Source organism: Manis pentadactyla, chromosome 11 (assembly GCF_030020395.1).
Source record: "Manis pentadactyla isolate mManPen7 chromosome 11, mManPen7.hap1, whole genome shotgun sequence".
Taxonomy (NCBI): Eukaryota; Metazoa; Chordata; class Mammalia; order Pholidota; family Manidae; genus Manis; species Manis pentadactyla.
Genome location: NC_080029.1, coordinates 14,325,638 through 14,347,191, shown reverse-complemented (window position 1 = coordinate 14,347,191; position 21,554 = coordinate 14,325,638). Strand labels below are relative to the sequence as shown.

The window sequence follows — 21,554 nt, the reverse complement described above, 5'->3', positions numbered from 1 at the left end:
AACTGTGGACTATTGCTATAATGAACAATATTAAGATATCCTCAGTCACTGGTTTTTGACACTGGTGAGTAAATCCTGAGGATACTTTCCTAAGGGTGACCTTGCTGGGCATGTGCATATAAGCTTGGATGGGTGATGGGAATGCCCCCCTTAGATGCTCTGCCAGGGCACCCTGCCACGGAAACTGAGGAGGGTGCCTGTTTCCCAGCCCCTCTCCAGAACTGGATACTCTGAAAGTTTTCATTGTTTGTCACTCAGGTAAGTGACAAAGGGTATCTCCTTGTTGTTCTGATTGAACTTCTTTAAATAGTGTGGGAGGCTGAGAACTCTTCAATTTACACAGGAGAATATTAGAGACCCAGTGGTGCCCTAACTGGCTTAAAGTCAAACTCAGTTAGAGAGACAAGCATGGGCCAGATCTCAGGTGTGGGGCGCACCAAGGAGGCCCTAGCCCCCAGCACCAGGAGAGTCTGATGATCAGCAGCCACCCTCCTTCCCCCTCCCTCCTCCAGGACACACCTGGGCTGGGCATGCAGCGCTCACTGCAGCCCCACGCAGGGGAGGAGCCCCACCATGGGACCAGCAATCCCAAGGCATGTATTCCACTGGCCAGACAACAAAGTCTCAGCCTCATTCTCTGCATAAGCAGGGCTGTGGGGCTCCCCAGCTGGAAGGCGGACGGCTGCAGCTGCAGATAAAGCAAGCCTAGTCTCCAGCTGCCCAAGGTCCGCAGCTGCTCCTCTCCTGTTCATGTCACCTCAAGTGTTCCTTCTGTCTGCGAGCAAGGTGGTTCACACTGTGACTGGGCCTTCATGGTCCTCTTTGGAACTGGACTTCTTTCACTGGGAAAGAAGGCTCCTTGGATTCTTTCCATCACCCACTAGGTGCCCTTCCCCAGGCAAGAGCAGAGCAGGCATTCCCAGAGGGCTGGGGCAGGAGCGCGCAGGATAGGTGAGGGGCTCAGACCCCGCTTCTCCACAGCACGGTGGCCGTGGGCACCTGTGTCTCACACCTGCGTGACGGAAATGACGCCAGTGTCTGCGTGGCCTAACATTCAAGATTACTGTAAGCAAAGGAGACTGTGTGTGTGACAGGGTTTTGAAGACTGTGAAGCTCAACACAAACGGAGGCTCCCGGTGAATGTCAATGAGCTAGGCACCCCTGGCTGCCATACAGTAACTTTTCTTTGTGATGGGGGCCACCCTCCACCAGGCGGGAAGGGCCTGCCTGGGCTCCGAGATATTTCCAAAGCCACCCACCTCCCGCCCAAGCATACCAGAACCAGGCCGATCACCATGACACAGACTGAACTGAGGTTGCATCATTGCTGTACAAAAAGGTATTTCGTAAGCATCTATTTATACACCAACTAAACCAGATGTTCAGCAAAGAGAACTCCAGTAACTTCAGATTCGTTTGACAGAATGAGGAAGCACAGCCACTTGTTGGTATTTCTCAGCCAACTGATATTCATTCACACACTAGAATTAAAAAATAACAGCGGCAACTTTGAAGAGCATTGTTCTACAGTTACTACAGATTTCCCTACTACTTTCTAAAAATAAAAAAAGTAAATCCAGTTCAACCTTTCTCCTTATCTTGCAGCCACCATCTTAAATGCGGATTACTCTCCCAAGTCTAGAATCATAAGAACCTGTTCTACCATTCATAGCTTTGAGGCTTAAGGCAAAATTATTTAACCTCTCTGTGCTTCAGTTTTCTCAACTATAATAGAGTCAAGAGAATCAAAGACCCAAGTTAAGTTAAGTAGGAGTGTGGTTACATTAAGAACACAAAATCAGCAAGGTTCTACTTAAAGTTTAGTGCATAACTTGGGAGAAAGCTATTTTGTCCTCTGAGGTATTTTGCATTTCTTTCTTATCCCCGGCTACATCCCAAATAGCTGAATTTGCTGGGGACGTGAAGCTCTCTCATATGTGGACATAAATTCCTTTTGGGGACTTGAACAACATAACAAAGGCCCTGAAGGAACTTGTTACACCAATAACCCAAGGCCAGATCCAAGCGGTCTGTTCCAAGCGGGAGACTGAGCGGGAGCCTCGGGGCAGCCTGGTAAAGGTAACAGAAGGTGCAGGGGAAACGCGGGCCAGGACCACAGGAGCTTCCCTGAACCTGGTGAGTGAGGAGACACTTCCCTCCAGTTAGCTGTATACAGGCCAACTGGGATTTGTCTTTAAAAGAAGAAACCTTCAGATAGCCATTTAGGAAAATGAAACATAAAGGGTAACTTCAATGACTAGGACGGTCCACAGTGAACACCCAAAGCAGGGACACCGAGGAACTGTGGCCGTTCCAGAACGTCTTCACAGGAGAAACAGAGGGAGGCACTGGTTGGCCAGGGATGGGACGGCTGGGGGTCTCGGATGTGACACCTGCATAAACACACTGAATGTCTGTTTGAGTGGCTTATATTTGTGTGTGAGATGTAGAAGACAGTGCTGAAGAGATATGACAGCCCTACTTCAGGTGACTAGTCAGGTCCATTCTGCTGAAGGATGTAAAGAACTCTCACAAACTGTACTCACCCGCTTCAGTTAAACTAGGTTTGTAGAGTTCCATCTGCAATATGGAAGTGTGTACCACGTACATCATAGAGTTATACATAAATATTTCAGCTCTCTCCCCTTCAAGGACACAGTTCTAAGATATTTTCCCACCCACCTGAAGTTTGGTGTGGCCATGTGGCCACATGACTAGCTATGGCCAATAAAATGTGAGTGGAAGCGACACGGGTCACTACAGGACAGCTTTAAGAGCCAGCACGTGCTCTGCCATTTTCTCCCTTCCCTCCACCACGGTGATGAGGAATGTTCTGCCAGCCTCTATCCAGGAATGAGAACAAGGATAACACGGAACAGAGTCCCAAGCCAACCTCAATAGATTCATAGAGTGAGCAAGAAATAAACCTCCAATGTCTCATGTGCCTGAGTTTTAGGGGCTCTCTGTTACCCCATACCCAGCCTACCCTGAGTGACATATATGCACCATGTTGCCATGAGAACATGACCTTCTACATCAGTAACTGACTATCAATGTTGAATTGTATTGAAGTAGATTTTGCACTCATAGAGTTCCCAGTACTAAGAACTCAGTTGTTTGTACAGATGTAGACACAATTGTTAATTACAAGAAACCAAACTCCTATCCAAAAAGTGAATTACAAACAATTTTATAATTGTTAATCCCCCCAGCCCCTGATTCCTTTCCTGAGCCCCAGTAAATAAGTTCCCACGTGCAATATTAAAACCTACTCCAGATGCATCACCCGCCAGAGGAGGAGAAGAAGATCACTTAAATAAACTGCAGTTTCTGACATGGAATTCCATCATCATGTCACGACACTCTCAATGAACAAATGCGTTCATCCTCCCAGATGTCAGGCTGGGTTGGCCACGTGGAATTCCTCTGTTGGCTCTGCTTTCCCTGTTGAATCCAGAGTTTAAAAAACAATTCCTTGACTATCACAATGGGTTGATGCCCACCAGAGTCAGAATCAACCTCATTTCTCATGCCTCCAAAGGCATAATTCAATTCATCATTTTGTTTAATATGTAAAATGTGAATTAGGACAGAAGTTGTAGTACTCTTCTACACTAGAAAACCTCACAAACTAAGTTTTTCTACAGCTAGGTGTACCAAAACAAATGCCTTACCCAGTTACAATGCAGTCTAGGAATGTTGGCTAAGCTGTCACTGATAAAATCTTCCCACTTCTAAAGAACACACCACAGAGCCACAGAATCTATTTACTTGATTTCACTTATAAATCAGAACCAATCTAGTCTTTTGAGTGACCAAAATAACTATACCATGATCTAATTAAAATGTCCAGATCACAGTCAAGGCTAGTGAATCAATAAAATGCTTGGAAATAAATATGAGGGGAAATGTACGACCAACCAATTTGCAGTTAAGGCCAAAGGACCTGCCTACTGCCCATATCCCTGCCCCAAGAGTTACAATTTCTACCTAAACCCTGAATTCCCAAGGTGCCCTGGGCCACTCTAAGCACTTGGATGTATGTGTCGCAGAATCACTTGGATGTAATAGTCAATTAAATTATTAATGAAAGAAGTGTACAAATAAAAGCATCATGCTCTTCTATGTAATAATAATTATTATCATAAGCAATGCAAATTAAATAATAAGAATCATCAGGACAGTTCAATGATAAGCTAACAATTTCCGGCAATCAGACCAAACATCTCTGCTTGAGCTGTTTAAGAAAATAAATAGCAGTTTGTTGACATTTTAGTTCAGTTAAGCACACACACACACATCCAGAGGCAACTTATGGGGCCTGGGAGAAGAGCTAAAAAACAAGTAGAAACTGAATGATATAAAAGTGGAACTAGTTACAATGGCAATAATTTTAGACATTTCCACCTCTTAAGGAAACAATGAATCATATAAACTACCCCAAAATTAAATGACATTATTTATTTACACACACACACACACACACACACACACACACACACACACACACAGATACATATACATTACATGAATATACATCTACATACATCAATAGATTCTTGTAACTAAACATAATGTTTCAGTTACATTCATGTGAGAGGTCAAATGCCCAAATAATAATAGGCTGTCACTACTGAGAAGTATTTGTCAAGCACCTAAACTACTCATCACACAGCCACACACCACTGTGTCCAAGAGCAGGCTATTTTCTTATTTACCTAAGCAAACTCCCCCAGTGGACCACTCTAAAAATCATAGTTCTCCAATAGAACTCAGCAATGGCCCAGTTCTCTACCAGTTCACCCAAAGCTGGTTCAGGAGAGAGGGTGTCTATTCACCAGATCAAACCAATTCTCGGAAAGTCTAACTGCTGAGTAATTTGGACCTTTCAGTAGCTACTACAACCAATTTTCCTGCCTCTTTCTGTTCACTTGGGAAAATATGTATCGTATGTGAGGGAATGATATCCTCTGGTATTCCAGGAACTATAGGCAAAGGCAGTGAAGGCTCCTCGGCTTCCAGCAAGAATGAAGTCATGCTGAAAAATAGGCTTAACCTCCTTGCTATCAGATGCATACACTGCACCCACTTTCTACAAGGGTCAGAGGGTCAGTTAAAGGTCCAGCTGTTCTGAGGCCATTTGACTGGGCTTGGGGATGAGATTAAGCCCTTTTCAAAAGCACTTTTCCTCCTTTGCTTGTGAGCTGTCACATTAACAAGGCCAATTGGGATGCATTCTCTTTCAAGGATTATCAACTCCAAAACAGTCCCTCCTCTTCCGATCACAAGAGAGATGCCCCTGTTCTGAGTTCTAATTGTTCCTCTAATTCTACCCCATTAAATCAAAAAGTTCTTACCTGTGCTACCTTGCTCTCATGCCTTATAGCTCATAAGCATTGAGCATAATTATGGGTTTGGACCCAGATGACTCAGTCCCCAGTAAATGCCCAAATATCCATTTTGGGAGTAACACATATGCACACATCAGAGTGAGAGTTAAATAAATGTAGACACAAAAATAAATCCACAGAAGGGAAACAGTTGGCACAATGTAGCATTTTCCATGGGGAGGAAGAGTAATAGCTCAACCTCTTTCTTTGCAGGGGGTGGGGTCTGCCAGATTTCCACCAGAAAATAAAGTGTGTGACTGTGCATTCTTAATCCAGAGTGCTATGGACAGATGCCTAGTCCTCTTCCCCAATTTTTTTTCCCCCTCTTCCTTAAATCAGGAAGAAAGTCTTCATTTCTGGTATGTCTCTAACACTTGGGAATCTCGTCTTCAATAAAGAAGATAAGCCACAGGCTGCCGACCTCCAGTAAACAGTGGTAGAAGCCAGACAGGAAGGAGAGGGAGGGAGAATAGCACCTAAGGGCAAGAGAACCCAAGCCTAGGAGGTTCGCAGATGGTCATTTTGCACCACAATAAAATTTCAAAAATAGTTTGGGGACCAGTGAGGTTGCCAACTTGTTATTTGGCCAAGTAAGGATACTGAACTCACTATCTTGGGCTTTACCTTTCTCTTTACCTTGGACTGGGGAAACGGTCACCTTTGAACACTTCTTGTGCGTATGTGCCTGCCCCCCACACCACCACCACCGTCAGACTGTAAGTTCAAAAAGGGAGCCTCCGAATTCCCCCCAACTTCCACACCGGAGGCCTCTTGGTGGGTAGGAACCATTGAAATAGACAAACCTAGATCCTGAATCTGAGAATTATTACATACTTTCTCATTTCACTTGAGAATGTTTCACATTTCCTTATCTTCCTTCACTGAATTTCTGTGAAACACCTTTCTAAGGTGATATAACTATATAGCCATCTCCAAAAGAAATCAACACATTTTACATCAGCTTCATTTCAACCCTCGATAGGAAAGCAGTATATATGCTTCTAATGGAAATGAGTTCTAACGAAAGTGTGCATTCATACTTTCAGCCTAGGGGCCTGACGGACAATGGCCAAAAACACATGTGCAGAGAAAGTGAATGCCTTCTTTTGCAAGCAGGAGCAAATGACCAAAGGCCTTCCATCCACAGATCTTGACATAAACCTATTCTACAGCCAGACAAGATAACTGCTCTGAAGGGAACCAAGTTGCAAAGTCTGGACCAGAACAAGGGCTTTCAGCAACAACTAAAAATTTAGACCCATTTAATTTCTGAATTCTTGGAAGACAAAGGCCAGGTATAATAAAGAGGCCTGCACAGTGCCTATGTGTATAACTTCCCTTTATTCCTTGAGACCAGAACTCCATACCTACCTGGCCTCTCTAACCCCCCAAACAGTTTGCAAAGGGATTTTGATGTCAAAAGTTGTTTGTTAAGTGGACACATGTATAATCTCTCATATTTGCCTTGTTATCTTTCAGACTTAGAAATCTTTTAGATTAGTTCTCATTTAAATGAAAGACAGATTTTAATCACATGTCCAATTATGAGTCAAGACCATACATTCTCAAGTAATAACAGTTATAGTCATTTTAAGAGCTACCATAAAACAAAGTGTTTACCGTCTGCCAGGCACTGAGCAAAGTATTTTATAAGAATTACTTCATTTAATTCTCACACCATCTCTAGAAGGTAAATATCATTATGCCCATTTTACAGATGGAGAAATACAGGCTCAGATCTGTTTCACTATTTTCTAGAACTCCACATCTCAGAAATCACACCCAAAACTATTCAGCTAGGAAGAGGCATGATTGGAATCGGAAAGCACGGCTGATCCCCCTAACATCCTCTGCCTCCCCTGGGAATCTCCGGCCACTTGACTAAAAGCAGTGTTGCCATAAGCCACAGCCTTCACGGTGCATGCCCTTTAACTGGCGCTGCTGAACACCCAGGACATCCGCTCTTTCCTCCCAGCCAGTGTTATTTCATTCCGCATTAAAGTCCTGTTCAGGCTTTATGCCGTCTCTCACAGGAGCTCTAACTTCAGCCCTCAGGCCTTGGCCCAACTACAGCTAACAACCCAACTGCAAAGTCATTCTGTCCAATTAGACCAGCCCATTTCTCTCAGGATAGTTGGCACAATTCCAATACGGCTTAGGAGGGGCCAAAATTCTGAACTTGTTTTTAAAAAAGCAAGCTCTGCAGAACTCACAAATCTCTTTGATCCGCTTCAGTTTGTAGAGACAATGGGTAAACGTAAGTGTGGACGCTGTCCCCCAATGTGACCCATGTCTTGCTTTGTGACTTCCATGACTTGTTTCCCTAGATAATTCTTACCTACCTCACAAAAATGATGGCAATAATGAAGTGAGAGAGTAAACATACTTTGAGAAAAAATAAATAAATGCCTTCGAACTAAGGTATTGGTATCATACCTTTTCCAAACAGTACAGGTTGTGGCATATTATACTAGTTATTTACAAAGCCAAAGCCTAGGTCCTAGATCCAGAAACTCTTCTTACGTATATGGAGATTTCCACTTAATTAAAGGTTTCCGGGAAACACCTAGAGCTATTACCAAAGGCACTAACTGGACAGCCAATAGGGAAAGTCCCTGAAGGTCTATGAATCAGTCCTTGGGAGAGTTTTTTGTTTTGCCTATTAACATTTTGGAGCCCCATTTATGACTCAAGCCTAACTTTCCTCGGTATTAACTGGCACCAAGATTAATTGCCAGATTTTTAATTACATTTGGCCTCTGCATACCCCACGTTGTAAGAACCCTATTATGGCACCATGAGAACAAGTGATCTGTCACTGGCTATTATGAAAGAGCTTTGGTATCTGCACAGCTTATGATCACTAAAATAAAGGGGTCTAGCCTTCTAAGAATTTAACATACACAGTCTTTATGTGGTTTTAAAAATGGCTTAAATAATGAGACCATCACAGGAAGACGTACTGAGTTGCATGTGTTGACTATTTACACTCTCTCTAACCTGTCCAGCTGCCTGCCTCCCGAGGCATCGAGACTCCATCTTGAACATGGATTTTTCTTTTTTCCTTTCTGAAGTCTCTCATTTTCTCCATTGTATTCGTTCAGAGAGAAAAAAGGCCTCATAAATGTCATTTCATATTCCAAGCAATTTGCTATAGGCAACTACACCATTACTTTGTACAAATAAATTTACATAAATCATTATTAGAATGTTTTATCTTTGCAACATTATTTGGTTCCCAGAGCACAAATTAAATGCATGCTTAAAGCAGAATATTTTTAAGTTATTCCTATGTTGTTTATGAGACAGGATTAGAAATTTCCATCTAATTTTTCTTTCATAATGGAATTCCTTTAGTTTTCTTTGTACATTTAAGAAACCACATGTATAATTTTTCTGGAGGGGGGGTGTTTCTTAAAGCAAGTAATGCAATAGATGACTGCCACATTTGGTTCATTTTTCAGAGACTTCCCTTTGATTCCATGGGTTCAGTTTTGAACACTGATTAGGAAGGCCAGGAACCAGGGAAATTAATACTGTCTCATGAGTAGATGGTTTTTGGTTTGATATTATTCTGTAAGCAAACTGGCCTTTGATGGCAATTCAGCTTTTTTTTTTTTTTTCAAATAAACAATTTTGTAAATAAACTCCCTGAAAATGGAGCTCAGTTTCTCCTAGCTGTTTGTGTTGGGAAGGCGCCTGTTTGGATCAGCGGCATGGATCAACATGGCAAGTCTTCACTGGCTAGAGCTCTGCTCCACCCTAGATTTCAAAATAAAATTTGTGCAACCTCTGTAAAATGTAGTGCCCAGTTTTAAAACAAGCTGCACTTGTCAAGGTCAGAATGGGGGTGGAAAGGGACTGACTGAAAGTGAGGAGACGGGCTGGCCAGCCCTGGTCCCGCTAATTGCTGGCTCTGGAGAATCACAGTGATACCATGCTCTCATCTTCTCATCGGGGTCAGGAAGGGCTGGACTCCCCACTCGGGGCTGTAACTCTCTACCAACGTGTGGTCTCCCAAGCCAGGGTCAGAGAAGCGGGGTCCCACAAGGTCAAGGGTGAAATCCTGGTAAAGGATGAGCAGTATGTTCCTGCAGCAGGCTCAAGAACGGGACAGGCCTGGTTCAGAGCAAAGTGCTGGTGCTCGCCAGCTGTGTGAACAATGCAAACCTTTCTTCACCTGTTGCTTCATCTTAAAAAGAGGGCATTACTTGTACCTACTTCACAAGTGTTTGGGGGATTAAATGAAACAATGCAGGCAAAAGCTTAGGACAGTGTAACTCTTTGAAAAGATCTAATAAACTCTAGTTAACATTGATCTTGAAGGTTGACCAGTAGGGTCAAGCTGGGGTGATCAAATAATTTCTTGTCTATACCAGGACATTTCTGAGTGTAAGACGGAGGACTATTTGGTAACTATGTTGGGTCAACTGGCAAAGGCTAGGAAGGTCCCAGGCGTAGCGGGTGTGTGTGACTGCCTGACTCCAGACCTTCACCATTCAACACCTACTAAAGAAATTAGGTAACAATTATACCTTGCATATTTTACAATTTGTTATCCATTTTAAAGCTCTTTCATACATCTTATTTGAAGTTTTTAAGCTATGTGCAAAAGTGTAGGGCTGGGTTAACTACCCTTTCATGATGAGCAAACAAAAGCATAGAATATGGACTTCCCCACAGTGACCCAGGATTGCAGGGGCAAGTGGGGACCCCCAGCATCCTTGGTGCTCCGCCCTACTTCCCAGCCTGGCTGCAGGATAGGGTCATGTGACTAGTTCTGGCCAATGGGCTGTGGCTATGGGATTGGTCTGAGGCTTAAAAATGGTGTTAACTTCTTTTCACAGGTCACTGCAATCAGGAAGCTACATTTTGAGACGGAGGTATCATAAGGTAGAGAGAGTTTACCCAAAACCTCAAACACTGGATACAGGACACCCACACTGGTGCATCCAACTCTGGGTGAGTGAGAAACAAACTTTTGTTGCATTTCACCTTGAGATTTGAGGAGTACCTTTTACCAGCATACACCAGCCTATGCTGGCTCAGCTAGCTAATAGGACCAGAACCACATCGCCAACTTTGACCATAGCTTTCAGTAAAATATCATAAAATCCCACCCAATCATTGGGAAAAAATGCCAAGATTAAATGTCATGCTCTAACTCATGAGAAGTCTTCAATGTTTAGTTGATTTAAAAGAAAATATTTACTTGGTCTCACACCAAGTGTGAAATAGTTCACACCCAGTGCCCAATAAAAAGGAAAAAAGTTACAAAATGTAGGGTGTTTTAAATTGGTGCTGATATGTTTCAACATTTAGGATAACCCAACAAGTATTGATGCCTCATTTTAAAGACAACCCTAATATGTAGGTTTCTGAGATGAAATGGCCTCAATGTCATCTTTAGATATAACTGTAAATTAAATGAATGAATGCAAAAATCCAATTAGAGTATAAGCAATTCGTTATCTCAGTCTACAAGATTCCTCCCTTCTTCTCTTTCTTATGCAAATACTACTCATCCTTCAATCTTATTTTTGTTATGGGAAAAGATACTCTGTACCCCAGATTTTACAAACACTGATGTCCCCCTATGGCCTGGGCAATTTGCTAGGATGACACATTTTTTCTGCAAAGGGTCAGAAAGAAATATTTTATGGTTTCTGATGTACCTATTCAGCTTTGCCATTGTAACACAAAACCTGCCAGAGATAATCCAGAAATGAATGAACATGACTATGTCCAGGTAACGCTTTATTTAAGGAAACTAAAATCCGAATTCCCTATAATTTTCATGAAGCACAAAATACTTTTCTTCTTTGAATTTTTCCAACCACTGGAAAATGTAAAAAGCAATAGGGGGAATATAGTAACCACAATGCTGCTCATGTGAAACCTGAGCATAAGATTGTATATCAATGATATCTTAATAAAAAAAAAAGAAAATGTAAAAAGCATTCTTAGCTTGTCCGCCACACTCAAGCAGTGGGCCACAACTGGCCGGTGGGCCATAGTTGACAGACCCCAGACTTGGGCTTAGAAGAGGCAGGGCAATGACAACTGATGAAGCAACCGCTTTCGTGGGAGAGGACTAGAAATACTCTCACATTCTGCTTCTACTTCCTGGCGGCTGCTGAGCCAGGGTCTGATTCTGGGAAGGCCTGAGCTCCTGGGTCAGCAAGGACAACTCCATGAGCTCCAGAGCATGCTCAGGCAGGTGGAGCGTGGCCAGGGCAGGCCTGACAGGACAGGCAGGGACGTTGGCACGCACCTTTCAGTAGCACCCTTTAAGACCCGGGACAGCAAAAGCCGCCACTGTTTTTATCCAAAAGCAGCACTGGAAAAGAGCTAGATACTAGCAGGATTTTCTAGGCTATCTGCAAATGAATCAGAGCACCTGGCTCCCTAGCCATGACTGCAGCCCCAACTTCAGCCTGGAAACCCTCACTGAATTCGGGATTCCAGAACTCTCCTGATACATTGTTGGCATCCACTTCCAAACTCATGTTCTTGGCTTATGCTTTCTACCCTTCAACCTCTCAGCTCTGAATTGCATCAGGTGACTCACCAGGTACTGACCTCAGGTAGTCTCTGGTTCATCCCAAGGCCTTGTCAAGCCACACCTGCCAGGCAGAGCTTGGAGGGGAGGTAGTAGGTGTGTAAGAGTAAATAACCAGGTAGACAGGTAGAGGCCAGATGTGGACAGGCCCAAAGAAGTAGAAAGGGCCAGCAAGGCAGAAACCAAGCCAAGACTGGCGCAACAATGACTGTGTCCTTGACGCAGCTGCCAAGGCCCTTCTGTAAAAAGGCAGGTGGAATTTCTCCAGGGAAACCCCAGGGACCCAGGCTCTGAGGGGGTGTCTGGCTCTGGATGGGACAGAGGATCAGGATCCTCCAAACCCTGTCTGGACCCGGCAGCCAGAGCCCTCACTGCACAGGCTCAGAGCAAGCTCATTACTGCCTCCCTGACCAGATGCCAGGTTGCTCCTCTACCCTCCGCCTGGCCAGATGATCCACGATGACAAAGCCTGCCTGAGGCCCTCCCTCTTCCATGAAGTCTTCCTTAATTATCTCAGTCCTGCTCCTCAAAGTCTCTCAATTCTCTGAAGCAGAGAGCTACCATTAGCGTGCAGGCCCAGCCACCATCTGCCATGTTCTGATGCGTGAGCCGTGGTTCTTCGGCTAAGCCGTGAGCTCCAAGAGAAGAGCTCCGTCTTACATTTTTTTATCACCATCTGCCTCAAGAACACGTAAAATATACTCAGTAACAGTTATGCATTCAATTAAAAGGTACAACATGAGAAAGATTCTACGACTCAAGTAAAACATGGTATTATGAGAAAAAACGATTTAGAGGAACTACGGTAGAAGCTAGTTTTTATACAAAAATTCCCAGCAGCATTCCTGTTGGCTTTGTGTGTCTATGACACACACCAAAATTTTAAATAGAGATGTGATTCAGCATTTTCATTATCTTAATGCCTAAATTGAATTGACCGCATTGTCAGTCTGATCAGCTACATAAATTGATCATTAAGAAGATTGGGAGGAAGGGGGGAGGACACTAATTGATGGAGAAACAATCAATTTGGCATTTGCATTTAAATATAGCTTTGGTATTTCATTTATTCCATACAATCTCTGCGAGGTGTAGGCCAGCTGCGCAAGGCAGAGTGTGGTTACCTGAGTCGGAATGGGTCCAGGAGACCGAGGTCAGCATTGCTCCAGTCACAGGAAGGACAGAGAGGCTGCCATGATCTTCTAGGCGATGGTGCTTCTAGTGGCTAACGGAGAGAAGCAGAAGGGAGACGGGATTAGAGCAGAGGAGGGGAGAGGACCCTCTCCACCACAGTGGAGGTCATCCTGGTCTGAAAGACGACACACTTCAGCGAAAAGGCAATTTGCAACAGCACATCTTTGTTTCTTGGGAATTTACTGAAGCACTGAGTCTTTCGTGACAGAGAATTCCTGAGACTGCCCCATAGGGCACACATAAAAGGACCTGGGAATCTGAAAATGCATGTCATATATATATATATATATATATATCATGAGATTGTTTTATTTTACTACGACTGCCATTGTGACATTTGTGAGAGCATTTTACTACAGCTGCCATTGAAACACTTGTCTATATGAAGGAAAAATCATCAGACTGCCAACAAGCACTCAAGGCCAGCGTTCCAGCCCGTGGACCAGCCTTGATCCGCCAGGTGGGCAAGGCACACAGGCTGCAAAGTCAGTGCCTCTCTTTTCTGTTGTTGTAAAATAACATTATTCTGGCTCTACTCTCGGGGAAAAAGACCCTATCAAGCTCAAGCCCACTACATGGACTGCAAGTTACTGGGTCATAGCTAACCAATAATCTTGTAAAATTGGAATGTTGGTACATGAGATAGATTGTACAATAATTTCTGAGGGAAGATATTTTTTTAGCCTACACCTCAAGGAAGGCAAATCAATCAACTCTCATGAAAAGAGGGATATTATCCTATGAACATTAGTGTGAGAATATTAGAAAATAAATCATATCGGTGGTTCTCAAACTATGGTCCCTGGAGGAACAGCACCAACATCACCTGAGAATTTGTTTGAAATGCAAATTTTTAGCCCCTACCCAAGATCTACTGAATCTGAATATTCAGAGTTGGGCCCCGCAATCCGCTTTAACAAACCCTCCAAGGGATATTCCCATACACCTTCCATCATTAACCTATCCAAAGGCATTTATTTTGTTGTTGTAAAGGTAAAATTACCCTACTAAACTTCATGTTAAACTCCAGTTAAGGACAAAGCATTGAGCTGAGGGCTGGGCAGAGAGGAAGGACAGAGAGAGACGATGAAATCTCTGCCTTTGAGAAGTGGATTGTCCGCTCTGGGAAATAAGACACATACACAGGCAACTCACATACAGACAGACTGTGTTATTTCCTCTACCAAATGACTGGAGGGTTTCGGAAGACACATTTGTTTCTGGTTGGGGTGGAAAGCGTGCAGGTAAAGGAAAAGCATCAAGACAATGACAGTAAGAATGGGCCTTGCGATCTGGACCAGGAAAAAGCTGCAGCAGAGGCCCCCAGGTGAGAGCGAAGCCGTTCAGGTGCAGGAGGAGGTCTGGCTGAGGGGTGGAAAGCTGGAAGGGGATCTGGCCGAGACACGGTGACTTCCTGGTACAGACAGGTGAATGCTAGGCGCTGGTGGCTTCTCTTTCTTGTGTGAGGACCACCCAGCGGCACCTGCTGCTTATGTTTAGAAACTGATGCCTGATAAACAAGGTGACTTAAAGATGTCTAAAGCCAGCTGGCTTTTCTCTGCTTTTTGTACTGCACTTTCTGGAGGGCAGCAAGCACCTCAGGGGCTTCAAGTCTGCCCAGGAGGAAGACACCAAAGAAAATTTTAAAGTAGGCTAGGAGTCTGGATGTTACAGTAGCCTCGGGCCATTCAGAAAAGGGGCAAAATGTTACCGCACCTGAAAAGCCCCTGAGGGAATGGATGGTTTTAGCTCTACAGAGTAACTCAAATAGCTGAGATGTGCCCAAGTCACAGGAAAAAGTTAAACCAGTGAGGTGGGGGGCACGGGTGGGGTGGGGGGAAGAAATGCGTGAAGGTCAGAAAGTACAGATATCCCAGTTATAAAGTCAATGAGCCCTGGGGAGGTGAAGTACATCATGGTACTACAGTTAACAGTACTGTCTTGCATATTCAAGAGTTGCTAAGAGAGTAGATCTTCAATGACCTTATCATAAGAAAAAAAAATTCTTTGTAACTGTGTGATGGGTATTAACTAGACTTATTATGGTGATCATTCCACAATATACACAAGAATTGGATTGTTATGTTGCACACCCAAAACTAATAGAATGTTGTAGGGCCATTACACCTCAATTTAAAAAAAAAAAATTAAAACATGTAAAAAAACATTAAATCAATATTCAATACCCCCAATTAGAGAAAAAAAAGGGTTTTCGTGATCAAGATGGTATGGCTTTTGCTTCTAGAAAATTGGCATAAACAGAATGCTTTATTTCCTGAAGCTGCCAGATGAATAACAGGATCCTAATGTGTCTTTAATGTCATCCAAGGCTGTGATAAAACGATGCTGGATTCAGCACTGGTGCTATCTGGCTGCTCAGCCCAGTTTGCCATTTAGCCAGCTGAGTCGTTATGGGCACAACCCTCAGCCCCCTAAACCTCAGTTTGTTATCAATCAAGAATTAGAGACACTAACTTGCCCCACCTTCTTTGAAACATAGTAAGAAAACAGACATGAAGTTGCTATGAAAATTATAAAGTGCAACACTAAACAGAAGTATAGAATTATCCTGCTCTCCAAGACATTTGGGTACTAATTAATACTTATTATATTGGCCTTTGAAAATATAAAAGTAGATTGTTTCCTATACCCTTGAGACTCTCCTTTTAAATATTTGCAGACACAGCAATCCTAAGGAACAAACCCGGCATCAACTGAACCATTCTCCCAAGAAACGTCTCAAGGTAAAGTTTTTACTCATAATTTTTTTTCAAAAAATTTATTTCTCAGACTACGATGGAGCATCCAGTTATCTTTCAGCAGCTCCTGGTGAGCACGACTCAGTCTTCAACAACACTGACATATACGATGGCGATAATTTATCATCTCTGCAGTAGTTTAGTCCCAGATGGACCATTTGCTAATTTATTTCCATATGTAACTGGGAGAGAGATTAATCAGGCTTGCAACTCAAAACCTGAATTGCACTATATTCCCTTAACAGACTAACTCTGAACAAGAGGAAGTACACGTTTACATAGAAAGCCAAGAGATCCTCTTAAAGAGCCTGTGGACCTCAAATACAGGACTCTCTCTCTCTCTCTCTCTCTCTCTCTCTCTCTCTCTCTCTCTCACACACACACACACACACACACACACACACACACACACGGCGGCATGCTCGTTATGTCAGCTCTCAGAGGGCTGGTTCTTCATTTAGATATTTCTGGGCTTCGCACAGGAGCTGGGTCTGCTTTAACTGCAGGCAGAAGCCAGCCCAGAAACCTAATGCCTAATTAGGTCCAATCGGAGCCACATTTTCCCTCCCTGTGTGCAAGTTCAGGGGCTCGAATTTCTGAAACTGAAGAGATCTTTTGCCACGGTGCTGCGCCCAGCTGGCTGGGCTGTGCGGTGCCCAGGCGCTGGAAACTATGTGCTTTCTTTTTTCCACTCTTTTTAAGGGTCTGAACTTGACTGAATTCAGCAGCTGCTGTGTCCTCCACGAGGCAATGGCTAATGAACTGTCAGCACTTTCCCACTCCCCCTGAGTCAAACTCTCAGTTTGTGCCTGTTTTTAATCCTATCCCAATGATATCAGCCTTTTGCAAAGACTGGTTAGCGGGACAGTTGTCAGATGATGGTGTTTACCTATGGAAAGCCGGCCAATCCCAACACAGGCAGAAAGCACAAGATGCCTGGTGATGTCTTAAATGGCACGCAAGGCCACGGCCCAGAGGCTCAGCAGACAGGACCATGTTAGAGACACTGTCCGCTGGATCCACACATCTGGGTCACTGACCAACTAAGGAACAGTCACTAATGGTAGGTTCACAGTCCTCTCTTCTGTAATACAAGGAGTTTAGCTCCCTAAGGTTCCTTCTAAAATCTCACAATTCTATGAACTGAAAAAAAAAAAAAAAAAGTCAGCCATTCACCTGGTTTGTGTGTTTAGATGATGCCAAATGAACAGAACTTTGGAAGCACCTGAAAGTAGCTGAACTGGTCCAGATGCTTGGTACTGTGATGGACGTATAGCCTTAGGAATCTCAGTGTCCAACACACAGACTCTGTCTGAGCACAGAACGTAAGCACTGAAGACTGTTCAACTATGTATACCTTTATGAAGTTTTAAGAATTTAACTGAACTCAACAGTTTGAAGTACCAATCTAGGTATGGCAAGAGCTACAACAGTATGTAAGTCAAGGCCTTCGTCTTCAGTATGCTTACATCTCAGTTAAGGAGAGACACAGCTGATCTTAATATAGCCAAATAATAATTGAAGACAAAGAAACTGTTTCGGGAACATGAAGGATGGAGAAATCATACCAATTAGGGCTAGGGGGAGAGCTCTGTGAAGCTTACGAAGGAAATGGAATTGAAGATGGAAAGATGTGAGTAAAGGCATCTGGGCAGAGGCCTAGAAACTTCCTGGCATGGCCAGAACACGGTATTTAGCAGCCTAGGACAGCACCACAGGAAGCTCGGGGAACAGGGTCCCTAGTGAGAGGGAAGGCTGGAAAGGGCTACTGGTGGAAAGCCCTGGGCGCCAGCCTACAGACTGGCTTTTCGCCCGTGATCACCCAGAACCTTCAGAAGTTGCTGGACAGTGGCGATTCCAAATGAGCTTTGCCACAGTAAATTTATTCTGGCGATTCTATTACCATTTAAGTTTAGTAACAAGGTCAGTCTGTACCTTCAGTTTTCTCTTATTATTCCACGCTGCCACTATTTGGGAATCCCTCAAATTAATTTTTTCCCAAATCAATTTCCTGACCCTTTCAATGGAAGCACTGCCAGGATTTTACATTTGAATGACTGGTTTGATCTAGGGCTTTACATGTAGGTTTAGGTGTTTTTCTGTTCTCACAAAAGAGTTAAAACAACATGGCAGAGACTGGGTTTGCTTGTATTTTTTAACACAAAAAATATTTCTGGATGATAAAAAAAACAGACAAACGTCTTGAGTATTGGAAGGTCTTGCTCTAACACTCCTAAACAGACAGAAGTCAAACTAGCCATCCAGAATAGTTCATGGACACTTTCTTGATTTCTGGTTTCAGAGTGCAAGCTTATTGAGCCCAAGGTTCTCAAAGCCCCTCAAATGGAAGGCAGAACATCATGGAATCCCTCACACCAGTGGTATTTGGTTCCTTTGCCTTGGGGCAGGGGTGGGGGGACGCACAGATGGCTTCCTGCAGCTATCACAGAGAGAGGCTGCCCGCCACGACTCCCAGGGCCTGTGCCACGTAAGTCAGGGCGCGGGAGAGGGGCTCTGCAAACCTGCCTCCCCATGGCCCAGAAACGGGCGGGTGACCCCCAACTAAACAGAGATGAGTGGGGGAGCAGGTGGAGGCACCCATCCTCTGAGAAAGAGCTGCCTTTTGAATGAGCCTCCATAAAAAAAAAGAAAAGACATAAACTTCACTTCCCATCTCTCCCATAAATAGGAGGCTTCAACATTAGCTTCATTTTGGATCATCTTGTTTAGAAAGGCAAATCGCATCTATCAACTGGGGTGTCAAATATTCTAGGGTTCAAGTCCCTGATTTATAATTCAAACTCTGCCCCAGCCTTCCACATACCCAGGTGCTCTAGATGCTCCAGAGCCTCCCCCACCCCCAGAGGTGTTCTCTTAACATCTAACCAAACAAGCACTGGGAAGAACAACATGCAGGAGGCGCTAGTAGTTCCCTGGGCACATAAAACATTAGTCCCATCGTACCGAAAGAGTTGCATGTCTCCTGCCAGTTTTTGTAAAAGTCCTCCTAATGGTCAAAAAGCAAAACCTCCTCAAATGAACAGATTCGCTTAAATTACCATGCCATTTTACATCCTCTTCACTGATGCATGAATAATAAAACTATAAGGTAAATGCAGGCTGAAACTGAATAATGGGCATAAATAAAAATATTTTGACATTAAAAACTCAGTATAAATTGAACTACAACATACTTGAAAGCTCCCGCAATCATAACATGCACACTGAAATCCATTAACCTAATACGTAGGCTGCTATTCAAAAGCAGAGGTCTAGCACGTAAATACCCATTTGAACACTTCTCCTCCTAAATTACCTTACAATTTGATTGCAAAGTCACACACTTACAAAGTCTATCGTCTTTACTGGGTTGCTCTCTAACCAACACTCAAGTCTTATCAGGCTACAATGTGGCAATATAATATAAACACAGAGACCAGCAAACGTACCAAAAAGTACCAGCGAATGTCAAAGACAAACCAGGGTCATCCCGACTGAGAAGAGAGATATTTACATAAGCATTCAGAAAAGACAATGGAGCCCCAATTTCTCTGTAAGGGCACACCTAATCAACCTCTCTGCTTCACACCTGATCATTTTTAGATAAAAGCAATTCCTACAATAGTATATTCAAAGACCTTAGTTGCCAAAAACTCAGCAGTACTGAAAGATTCTGTTGCACATTAGATTTGCTTTCAGACTCAGCTATTTTCAACCAAAGATTTCATTCCCTACCCGTCACTAACCCCCTCCAAAGAATCAGCTCCACTGACAACATCCTTCTTAAATATGTCACCTGCCAAGGCCATTTTCTTACCTTTGTAACTCACTCACATTTGTTTCCTTTGCTGATTATTTACCCAAGCAAGGACAATTGTTTAACTGGAATCCTGCAACTTTCAACTTTGCCCAGATTTTGCTGTGGTAAGGCAGAGGAACGCTGAAACCCTCATACATCGCTCAGCCGAGCTAATACACATCTGAATCAGAGCTATATTTTAAATTCTTTTACACTTACTTAATATAGTGCGTGCTGCCTGTCCACTGATGCGATATCAGAAACCTGCGAGCTACTATTTCTGCAACTGTGTCACTGTAGATAGTCTGAAACATGTACGTAGCTGTTGCCATGGAAACAAACACAGCTAGGGTAGAGTGCCATGCTGTGTTAATTCCTTCACCCATGAACCCCAGGGGAATGCTAACATTCATCTTCTTTCTCCTTTAGTCTCACACTGCTTTAGTATTTTTTTTAGCGTTATCAAATGATGTACTAAATACATATGGTACCCCTGAAAATACCGATGGCTGAAACAAACCTTCTGCCAACCTTAGCTGCTGGGTATCTGCTTAAGGTGGTGCAGCTACGCAATGGATCCTTTCACTAACTTCTCCTGGGAGAGATGGACAATGGACAACTTTGTTTCTTTCTTTTAAAATGGGGTGGGTAGGACAAAAACAGTGAGCATCTTGTCTCACCTAAGAACAGATATCATGTAATTACCCAGAATAAAGATGCTGTCAAAAATGTGCCATACAGTTCTGGCAAAGGACATCTTGCAAACTTTCTGAAGTGGATCCAAGTTGAGAGTTGTTCTCCCTTCTAACTAGAGCTGCACTGACAGGCTGTAAATGCTATCATTTTAAATGGGCAAAAGCATAAACCTTCGGCAAGGGTGTCATCTGTCCCCACATGGTCTTTGTTCCTAAACCCACGGAAGAAGGTGTTAGAATGAATGAGTGATTAACAAGATGGAAATCTGCCCTCTTTCAGAACGAAATGTGATTTTGCTGGGACCTAAACATTCTCTTAGTTACTTCAAGTTCAAATCTCTGACCTTACCAAATGTTTGAACTAGTATAGAGAGTTCAATTCTGTTAGTACACCTGAAAGCCAAAATTTGTAGATACTGGCCTGTTGGACCATCTTCCCAGTACACCACTCAAGATATTGGGGTTACTCATCACAGTAGACAAAAATAAGCTGTTCAAAAATCCTAATTACATCCTATCCCTTGGGCTAGTTAATAATATTCAGTCTAGATGAAAATGGCTAGACTTTAGATTTGCATGCTGATGTGTTTCACTTGAATACAATTTTTGCAGTAACCAATCAACTACATGCTTTAAAAGTGTAGATCTGTGACTCTGAACTGGTGTGTTTTAAAGAAACTTCTACTTTGGTTATGGGACTTAACGGCAAAAAAATCTTACAAAAGATGAGCAAAATTTTCCTATTATTTTGCTAAATGGAATCATTCTTGGGAATATTCTCTGATAACCATAATCAACTCATCCCTAAGACAAAGCAAAACAGAAAATATATGCACACCTTACTGGTGAAAGAGAGGTCACGTTTTAAAAGCAATTTCAAGACGATGTTAGGGTCCTGTATAAAGCCTAGTCTTCAAGTATTAGCAAGGCAGGGAGAGATTACCCTTTAACCAATCGTGACCAGTACTTCCTAATTTAAGGAGCAGAGCCACAGCAATAAAAAGTCATGCCTTACATTACTTTGCACTCCTGTGTCTACACTTCCTGAGCATTACCAAGCATTTTCACATAGGTCATCTCATTTGACTATGACAAGATTATACTACGAGTTAGCCTGACAAGCATCACCAGTCTCATCCCTCTTCTGACAGCACT

General features: G+C 43.2%; 1 protein-coding gene across 6 annotated transcripts in view; it reads right to left on the bottom strand.

Moving 5' to 3' along the window:
- FOXN3 (forkhead box N3) overlaps positions 1 to 21,554 on the bottom strand; it is a 408,466-nt gene that overhangs the window by 274,277 nt on the left and 112,635 nt on the right. For all 6 annotated transcript variants that reach the window (XM_057488226.1, XM_057488224.1, XM_036882252.2 and 3 more), the window contains exon 2: positions 13,077 to 13,177. The gene's annotated coding sequence lies outside the window, so the exon portion shown is untranslated. The remainder of the gene's footprint in view (positions 1 to 13,076; positions 13,178 to 21,554) is intronic.